Source organism: Lichenostomus cassidix, chromosome 1 (assembly GCF_008360975.1).
Source record: "Lichenostomus cassidix isolate B80296 chromosome 1, HeHo_3.0, whole genome shotgun sequence".
In the NCBI taxonomy this organism is placed as follows: domain Eukaryota; kingdom Metazoa; phylum Chordata; class Aves; order Passeriformes; family Meliphagidae; genus Lichenostomus; species Lichenostomus cassidix.
In genome coordinates this window covers 107,915,994-107,926,550 of record NC_139479.1, presented here as the reverse complement: position 1 = coordinate 107,926,550, position 10,557 = coordinate 107,915,994, and the positions used below count along the sequence as shown (strand labels likewise).

The 10,557-nt window shown below is 39.6% G+C and overlaps 1 long non-coding RNA gene across 1 annotated transcript in view; it reads left to right on the top strand.

The window, feature by feature from the left end:
• Positions 1-5,957: 5,957 nt before the first annotated feature.
• The window catches only part of LOC146445507 (uncharacterized), a 63,006-nt gene continuing 58,406 nt past the window's right edge, over positions 5,958-10,557 (top strand). Inside the window, exon 1 of the long non-coding RNA XR_014852376.1 lies at positions 5,958-6,218. This is a non-coding gene — a long non-coding RNA (uncharacterized LOC146445507). The remainder of the gene's footprint in view (positions 6,219-10,557) is intronic.

Sequence of the window (10,557 nt, the reverse complement as noted above, 5' to 3'; positions counted from 1 at the left end):
GAAAGGAAAGGAAAGGAAAGGAAAGGAAAGGAAAGGAAAGGAAAGGAAAGGAAAGGAAAGGAAAGGAGAGGAAAGGAGAGGAAAGGAGAAAGGAGAGGAAAGGAGAAAGGAAAGGAGAAAGGAAAGGAAAGGAAAAAGGAAAGGAAAGGAAAAGGAAGGAGAAAGGAGAAAGGAGAATACTTCTTCAGACAGGTATTCTCAAACTGCCAACACTTGAAATAGCAATCCTGTAAACCTGAGCAAGGATGATCCCATTTTATTAAGGTCAGATGGAAAAGCAAAGGCCCCTATTAGGAATGATAAGAGACAGCCAAAGTGAATAGTATTGGAAAGATAACAGAAGCAAAAAGCCAATATCCAAGCCACCTAGACTTCCCCAACACAGGCTGGGGCTGGACCTGATAGTAGTTAATTGCAGGTTCAGCATATTTCTTCCTGAAAGTTTTTCTGCAGAAAAAAACCCTAAAGCCCACACAACACTCAGCTCTCCTGAAGTGCACAGCCAGGTCATCTTGCAGTGCTCACTTCCTCTGTCCTCTTGGAGCTGCTGCCTGAGCTGCAAAGTGAGACTGCCATGTGTGAAGAGCCATGAGAATTTATTCTGGTTTCGGTGGCCACCTGCCTAGGGATACTTGAAGCTATTGTTATTCAAAACATATGTTCTATGCTGTGCCTGAGTCGCCACATTTAAATTTGCATTTCATTGATATGAGGTTTTGTTTTCTGTGGCTTTGAGATAGCTGGTTCTCTTTCTCACGGGACAGAGGTCTCTAGGACAGCATGAGGGACATCTCCAGAGGGTTTTGAGCAGAATAACATATTTCTCTTTGATGTAGAAGGAACTAAACCAGATAAGTTAAAAAGCGTACTAGAGAGTATAAACATCTAATGATTCAAACTGCCATTGTTTTATCTATAAATGACAACATGAAAAGCAATTAAAAACAAAACAAAAACAACCCCCAAAACCACAGCCCACTCACCAAGAAAGGAATCTCAAAATGACTTAACTGCTGAGCCAACCAAACACCTACTTATGTGAGTATTCTCTGCTCCTAACAATGTTTTACATCTCCATCCAACACCTCATACAAACATTTGAGTGTGTCCCCTCAAAATAAATCTAGTAGCTAAGAAAGGCTATTGATTCACAGTTGTGAAAGATGTATAAATAAAGATGTCTCGCAGGTAAAAGAGACATCTGTTCACTCTGCAATAATACAATTCTCTTTATGGAGTACTCCCACAGCTTTTAAGCACAGCTCAATAGTGTAGGGAGAAGACTGAAAGTGCATCGAGGAGTTTGACAGGTGGAATTCAATATCTAAAGGTGTTACTCAGCCACGAGTTTCCAATACATAGAGGAATTGCACTGAGGTCTCTAATGTTTGCAAGTCAGCTTTACTGCTGACCCTACCTAAAAGCACAAGCTGGTTTCAGGTCAAGGTGTGATTGTGTTCTGGAATGTGAGTTATATCCACAGAATTTGCCCTAAGTTTAAAGTCACAAGTAGTGGTAAGTCGAGGAGAGGCATCTTAATCTGGGCACTCCTGACAACTTCAGCACCCAGGTCCCTCTCCCTCCAGCTCTGCCTAGCAGGAAAATGCAGCACAGGACACCCTGCTTCCCTTCCAGGGAATTGGGACTGAAATAGTTTCTGTTACAGCCAGAGAAGGAAGGTTACAAGCAAAAGGTACAATTGTGAGTATGACTAAGCAGGCAGATTTATGCTGAAGAAAGACCTCAGAAAAAGGGGGGTTGGGGCTTAGGAAGAATTAAGGAACAGCTGAGTGCTCCAAAAATACAGTATTAACAATCTCTAGCAGCAGCAGTATTCGTGTGCCAGAAACTCAGCTTTCTGTTATAGGACCCAGTTGCTATAGAAACTTCCAACTGGGAGCTAAATAAAGTAATTTCTATGCTAGTGTTGGTGTCTGTAACTTCAGCACCTGATGCTAACCAAATTGTGCTCAATAAACAAATTTAAACTCTAAAAGCCTGCAATGAGTTCTCAGGGTTTTCTATACAACTGATTATTCCCAATTGATCTTGGCTTAGAACTCAAGAGCATGAGAAATCATAGAAATAGATAAAAGACTACTCTGGACAAATATGACTCTCCCTTTCTTTCTTTCTTACCTTATTTCCACCTTCTCCTACACACCTCTGTCTCCTATCTTAGTTATTTTTTATTTTGAAGCTACCTTTTCCATGCCTAACCTCATAGTTGAGCCTGGCTTCTGTGATCCTCTTTTGACAAATTAATTTTGCATTAACCTCTGCTTGCTCTTGCATCCCTTTCATGTCTCACTGAACATTTGCTTCAGGTTAAAAATTTGGGAGGCAATGTTAACAGCTGAGTGCAAATCCTCCTTCCCAGATCTCCAGTGCAGGGTCTCAGGGATGAGGGACAAGGGACAAGTTTGAAGAAGTCAGCACAGGGAACTCATAGCACAGGAATGGTGGGAAATGCTTTTCTCCCAGGGAATGTGGGCATACATAGATCTGGTGAATCTGGATTCCAGGACATCAAGAGCTGGAAACATCTTAGAAAGAAGGAATTGCTTCTGTTATTACTGTAGAGCTTTCCTGTACTGACCAGGAAACAAGAGATCACCCCAAGAATTTCAATATGCAGACTCTTATTTCTGCATGATGTTAAATACAAGCACAGTTTATTAGAATAAACTGGTGCCACGAGTAGTCATGTGGAACAGATTTAAAACTCTTTGAAATTCTTTCCTCACTGTTACAGAAGCTGTTTGATTATTTCTGCAACATCTGACAAGATGGCAAGGGTTAAATCTACAAATGCCATAGAGCAGCAGCAGTGACTGCCCTTCCTTTTAGAAAAGTGCCCAAAGCGTGTGAAGAAATGGAATAAACACCTGGGGTAGGTGGCACTTTTGGGGGAAGAGAGCAGAAGAGGAATGCAGCAGGGGTGGGAGGTGGAGTTTTCCATGATTCCTGGCAAAGGTGAGCAGCTACAGACATTGCCTTATCCCTGAGAGAGGAGCTGGGGACACTGAGTGCCCAGAGGTGTGTGTGACCTGGGGGTCACTCACTCTAACCCAGGGTCCATATCAGATATTTATCAGATGTCTATCAGAAAGTCTATCAGAAAGACTATCAGGGTCCATCCCTGGTGTCTATCAGAAAGTCTGTCAATGTCCAAATCAAGACCTTGAGGTCAAGGTCTTTGAAACAAACTGGTGAATTAGGATAGACTTTGAAAGCCTTTGGTGGTGTTTTTTTCATCCAAGTCAGTGTGATGGAATCTTGATATGGAACTAGCTGGGGCTTTGGAAGAAGAGCTGCACTACTCATATCTTGCCAGAAGCAATGTGTGGGATGTATATACATCCCAAACAGACATACATCTCTATCTCTGCATGTGCATACACATGCATATATGCATATATATGTGATCCCCTGCTCAATGCATCAGAAATGGCTGCTCAGAACTGAGCTGTGTCCTGCTGTTCACACCATGGCCACACACTCAGGAGATCCCTCTGAAGTAAATATGATCCAGCAAGACCCTTGCTTGACATAAAAGTTGTGTTTGCAGCCCCCTTGACTCCAGGAGAACCTTCCCACAAGCTGAAATGTTCACATATGCTTGAATGCTGTGCCGAATGAGCTGAAATTCACACATTAAATTAGACCATACTTAACTGCTGCCACGTGTAGGAGATGCTTCCAAGCCTTTGGATGACAAAGGAGGCTGTGAGGAGAAGACAGGGAATTATCATTAACTATTTACTTCCTGTAGGGAGGGACTTGCCTTGGGAAAATGAGAAAGACAGGAAGGTCAGGATCACAAGATGAGGAGGCCAGGCTTTCTAGGCATAGAAATAGATGCTGTTAACAATGGAACACAGGTTTCTGAGGAGGGAGGATCTGGAATGTCCCTATCAATGAGGGTTCTTAGGGAGGATGGGGATTTTTAGCCCCATACTTTGGTCATGCAAAAATACATACAATTCCGCCCTCTTCTTTGGTGAAACAGAGGCAGTTTTACTTAGTTCCAAAGGGTAAATAGGCTGAAAATGGAGAAGACTTGTATTTTATCTTTTTTTCCTGATTGGACTGTAAAGGAGACATACTTGAATCTTTAAGAAGCCTTTGAGAGTCTTGCTTTCAATGAACCATGATTTTAAAAATTTTCTTCATTTCAAGAATTGACACTCAATTCTAATGTCTGTTATTCTTTATAGTGTCTATTCTGTTTGCACAAATTTAAGGAAGACTTGAATGGATACTTAAGTACAATGATACAGATGCAAAGCTACCTGTTTTCATAGAAGTGTTGCTTTTTACATTACTATTTCAAGAAGATCAAGTCCTTGTGCAATCTACATACACAGTGAGTCACAGCTGAACTTCCACTGAACTGTTTTGTTGTGTTTGCTATATGCTTTGCAAATAAGCCAAAAGGGCCACACTTCAATGCCTTTAAAAACTGGAAAGCTAAGTTTGTAACTGCATTGTTTCTCTTCTTTTTTGTCCTTTGTTGTCTTACTTAGTCTCTCAAGTCACTATTATATCCCTCAGTGAGTGAGGAACACATTGTTTATTTCATCTTTACAAAAGTTTCTGGTGAAATTGTCTTTCTTTTTTTCTCTTTCATTTATTTTTTTCTTTATAACACTATTTCACTTTACCTGAGAGCTCCTGTAGAAAATAGGTATTTTAATTTCCATTCCTGACACAGAAGTTCTTCCACAAAAAGTGTTTGTGCTGCAGAGCATCATAGACTTCCCTGGGATGGTTCTCCCTTCTGGCAGGATCCAAGCTTCCAAATACTCACCAAACCAGAAAGCTGCAAGCTGGTCTCTTCCCTGCCATCTATCTCAGGAGCTCAGCCAAGCCTTCAGGTCCTTTTCTGGTGAAGTTACAAGGAGAGACAGAGACAATTCACTTCCAAAGGTCCTGCTCAGGCTGTGTGCAATGAGTTTCATGGAAGGAGATCCCTGTGTGTGCAAAAACTGAGTGAATTTGGTGAATTCCTGATAAAGCACAAAGGACTTTGCCTGGAGAATTTTGTTCATGAAGAAATGGCCAGAGCAGCATTTTTAGCCATGATGATCATTTATTTACAAATGAAAGAAATTTTAATAATCCCTGTTTGCCTAGACATTGTAGAAGAGGCAGACCATGCTGGTGACTCACACAGTTTGTTCTTGTCTCTGATTCCTCCAAGTTTCACAAAAGCCTCTCTTACCGTTCTTCATTACCAATCTAAACAAAGTGACTAAAAAAGAAATTGTGTGATAAAATAAACTGTGGCCTTAAACTGGCTAGGATATACATGCCTCCTTAATTTTATTTGCACTGAGGGTCATTGCAATGATTACTTACAGCATATTAACTTTAGCATGCGCATAATTATTCCCAGGATCAGTGAAGAACAGGTCATCTTTCAATACACAGGAAGCTTAATGAGGGATGAACAGTTAAACTCCTGGATCTGAATTATGCTGAAATATGGGACTTCAGAATATGTATTTAAGGGTTTGAAGGTTACCAATACTATTTTTTCTGTAAATTTCAGTTTTAATTTATTGGCTTACTCAGTGTTACCTGAGCATAATTTACTTTAGAGAAGTGATTGACTTTTATAAGGAGAAAAAGGTATTTTGAGGACATAAAATTTATTTATAAAACAAGGTTCAGGTTCTTAAGTGGGAAGATGGTAGGAAATTACCAGATGTCTGTGAAAAGAATTTTCCCTGGTTCTCATCTTGCATAATTTTTTATTATTTTTGCATCTCAGCCCACTTTGAAGGAAAAAAAAAGGGAAGACCTGAGGAACAGTATCAACTTTCTGTCTCTTCATGAAAGCAACATCACTTCTTTGTTCATTTCTTTTATAAACTTGACCAAGTATTATTTTTCTTCTTTTTTAAAACCCTGCATTCTGTTTAATTTGAAATAAACTTTTAACCACTTCTGAAAAATTACCGCAAGAAAATACTTTCTTACAGAGAACTTTGTAAAGGCTTTTTATGTCTCAGTGGGGCAAAGTGAGCTGATGCTTTCCATTCCTCAGCTGGCTGTGATGAGATAACTGGCAGCAGCTGCTGAGGTGGGAAAGGGTTGTTTCAGAGCTGCCAGGGTTCAGCTGCTCCCTGGGATGCAGGAGAGTCCCGGAGCTCTGGGTGTTCCAGTGGATTGGCAGATGCCTGGGTCAGGAGCTCTGCAAGTGGAAGGAGGTGAAGTTGTCTTGGTTTATTTTCTTGAGTGATGTTATTAATGAGTTTTTTTTTTTTTTTCTTTCCTGATGAGGTGAACTTGTAGGCAATAACTTTGATTTTTTTTAAAAAAAAAGGTTCAGGAATATATTCCCTATGGAAAGGGAAAATTTGGGTTTTATTCCTTGAATTATTCATGAGTGTGATTTTTGTGGGTTTCTTCTTACTATAAGGGTAAATTACCTGCTCAACTATTTCCTTCTTGACTTCTGTTTTGACAGACTTCTATTCTTCTGTTTTGACAGACTGGTAAATCTCTGCACACCCATTCCCTTTTCTCCTGCATTTTGATGGCATGTGGGGTTTTGGGATTTTGGGGAAGGGGCAGAAGAAGAAAGAGAGAGGTTACACCATCATTTTCTAGAACTAAGGCATTTTCAGGGTAAGAGAATGCTTTAAAACACCTAATTCTTTCAGTACAAAAACGGAGTAATAGTCTCATAAAGAAATAAACAGGTAAAATTACTTTTCTAGGGCTTTAGAGAGGTAACTATTGGAACCTGCATTTGAATTCATGAGCACTGAACCAGAAACTATTCCAGCTCTACCTGGCTCTAAAAATAAAGTTTACCTTGCTGAAAGTCAGTGTCCCCTTCGTCCATGGGCAAAGGCTGTAGTATTATAATGATTTCGTGCAGCTGAATGTGACTCTAGGAAATTAAGAGTTCTCTGAAAGCTAGTGGAGGCCTCTATGTCCATATTTTGATGCAGAACCATAGTGTCTGTGGTGTGGACATAGCCTGCTTTCTCAAAATTAAGTCTACAGGGTTTAAATGCATATGTGTTTAAGTATTTTTAACTGAATGCAATTGAATGTAATAAATGCAGTTTTCAGTAGCAAGTTACAACTTTTGATAGGGCTTTAGATAAAGCTAATGGTCTAGAGGCTATTGCAGGTTGGGGAAAAAAGAGAAGTAGAAATAAAGAAGCTGCAAAGATGGTGGTAAAGGTGAAAACACTGATAAGGGATTCATTTACGCAGAAGAAAGTGAGGGAGCAAGGATTCTACTTGAGGAACTATGCTGCAGGAGTGAATTTACAAAGAAACCTCATTTTAGGCAGCTGAATGGGCAAACATGAGGAAGGAGATTATGGTCCTTCCATGTGATTACAGGGTCAGAAGTACCTATGGGAAGGAGTGGCTGGGTTACTTAAAGGATTTAAAAGCAGCTGTCCACAAGGTTGCCCAGGAGTCACAGAGTACAGTGGAACAACAAGGATATAACTGGAAGATAATAATGTATGGTATTACATGATGCTGATAATGATAGAGAGAATATTTAATGGGGTTGATTCAACAAGCTAAGAAACATGGGACTAGAATTACTTAAATCTGGGTTTATTTCATATGGGAAGTAGATACAGGGGGACATATCTCAATAGTGAAAGTGTGTAAAATGAGGATTTCAGTGGCAACATGTTTCGCAATGATGCCATTGCCAAGTCTCATCAAGGAACATGATGGGGAAGTCCACATTCCTGGAAGGATCTAAATCAGTCAAAAATATGTGGGACAGCTGTAACAGTAAGGGCAGGACTTAACTGTGTGGGGAACACAACACAAGGTGGCTCTGGAAGGACCCTGGAGCTGAACCTGTGAAGGGATTTCAGTCCTAGCAGTGAAAATCGGCGTCATCAGGAGTGTGGCTGCCAGAGAATCTCATTAATGGTCACACTGGGCAGATTCCTTAACAATAGAAAAGAGATACCTGGTACTGAGCAGCTCTTAGAAAATCCCTGCAGACAGTCTAACTGAGATGTTAATTTTCCTTTCAGGAGCCCCAGGCTTTTCACTGACATTAGGGGAGTACTGGAGTGCAACAGCAAACGTTCAGGCAGGTTGCTGAGATTATCTGCTTTGCTAACTGAAATACAAAGAGGCAGAACAACAATTTTGTGTGTGTGTTGTCACTAATAAGGGTTATTACAAAGCAACAAAAGAGTGACAGAGGGTAGAATGCACACTGTTGCTTAAAACAAAAGAAATCATGTGAATTAGATGTGCTTGAGGAATATGCAACCAGAACTTGTGTGGCAGCTCTTTTAGCTGGGACCTGAAACATGCAGCATGAATATGAAGCTCTCTAAGTGATCACAAACATACAAAAAGAGGTTGTCTCCTTCCCATACACTGCAGATACTGACAACACAGGAGTTCAAAGCTCAGGCTCGAAAAGTCACTTTCTCCTGGATGAATGTTACTTGATTTCTGACAGAGCTGGCAATGTTCTCTCTCTTCTTACACACTTATAAGCTCTGTATGGCTTGTCAAGCCAATAAAGTCTCACTGAACTGAGACTGCTTTCTAATTATGGTATATGACAATACCTGTGGAAACTCATTGCCTTCAATAAAATTGCAGAGGTGGAACTGATTGGAAGTTAGTGAGGGATCTGGTAAACAATGCTCAAGAAAGAATAGGATTCAGCATTCTCTCTCTTAGTTCAGTTGTTTGCACAGAGCTAATGAGAACAAGATCTAGTAAAACACTCTGTGTGATGTGAATGGCGATGCAATCCTGCTGAATATAAAGATGCCATTGCCACAAAGAGAGCTTTCAGCATGGAAGTACATATTTATACAATCAAGAAAGCCTCAATGCTTCTCTGAGAATGTTTGTCTTTTTTTCCTCTTTTAAAGCTAGCTTTTAATTCTGTCATGTTGCTCCAAGAGTGTAACAGGTGAGGTTTCAATCCATGCAATATGGAAGTAATTACTTCCCACCTCTTTTGCATTTTCATTTTCTTCTTTTTTTTTGCACTGTCTTTTTTACTTCTGCTTTTTATTTTACTTCTTATTTGCTGTGGAGAAAAAACTTCTCCACATTCTTATATTGTTAGTCCCTGTTGAATGCTTTACATTTTTTTACTAAAAGTGCAGGGTGTTTAATGGCAGATTTTGTGTGAAGAATAACATGTCAGGGTATTGTATGGAGCAATAGATAACAGTGTATCAACAGATTTATCGAGTTTATCTGAATGCATATTTAAAAATGCCAAATGTGCTTTCAAGTCACTTCTGGCATGTCTTTTGAATCTCATTACAATGCAACCTGGAGGGAGTTTGGAATCTGAAACAGAAGTAATTAGTTCTTTCTTTAAAGGAAATTTGCCCTTGCTAACAAAATATGAGCCAAGGCCATTATAATTCTACCAGTATTTATTCCATAGAAAATGCTGCAATTCTAAGTGTAGGTCTCCTGTGTTTAAAAAGCCTCAAAATCAAAAAATTATTGAGGATTTGCTCCTGATATAACACTAACATCACAATGAAGAATAAATATTTCTCATTACAAATAAAATAAGGTGTATAGTGGCTCTTAAGAATTTCCATCCCGACTTGTTGCTTGATCCCACACAGGGTTGGGGATGTTGTGATTCTTATGATCACAATACAGGGGTTGGAATTAACCTACATCAGAACACACATGATAGGAATGGAAGGATGAAATTCGAAGGATTTTTCCCAGGTTTTTCATATATTTCTGTTTTTTCAGTGGACATTCAATATGTCACATTTGCTACTGAATATTCACATTAGTTTTGCATGCTCATCTGGGGGAGCTGGACTTAGTTGTTCACTGTAGAGAGCTCCCTTTTTCTTGAGATTCTCCTCTTAATAGATACTGAAATGGGATCAAGAAGTATATATGATATTCTGAGCGCTTCATTCTGAATGGTCATTTCCAGGCAGAAATAAACCAGAAGAAAAAAATCTGTTCCCAAGGACTTTGTGAAACTCCCTGAATCTGCATTTCCAATGGCTTAAGCTGTAGCTTCCTGCAGAACTGGCAAATTCTCAGCCATGCAGGAGTAAACAGTCTGGTGTTTACACAAGAGGTGTCAACTGGAGTGTGCTGGATCCATGGGTTTGTAGCTGAGGAGGGCTTGGCACAACCTGATCTGGTTGTACATTTAATATCTTATTTGCTTCCATTAAAGGGAAGAAAAGTTTGGGGCCTTTTTGACTGCTTTAGCCTTCTTCGTTTCTATTCTCTTGCTCATTTACTCCAATAGATGTGCTGCTAGTGTTTCCAAACAATTTTAGAAACAAGGAAGTACCTGTGCATGCCAGGTTAAAAGTTTCACATTGATTAAAAGCATAAGGCAACATCTGGTGACAAAGCTAAATTTCTGGACCAACTGAGAATAAACATTCATAGATTTTTGTTTGTTTATTGATTTATTTATTTTTGCCCTGCCAGCTTCAGAGTGATGCAACTGATGTCTGTTCTTCTTTTCCTATGGTTAGTAAAGTTTATAATGCTTCAATGATATGTATTGTGAAGTCCACATGGATA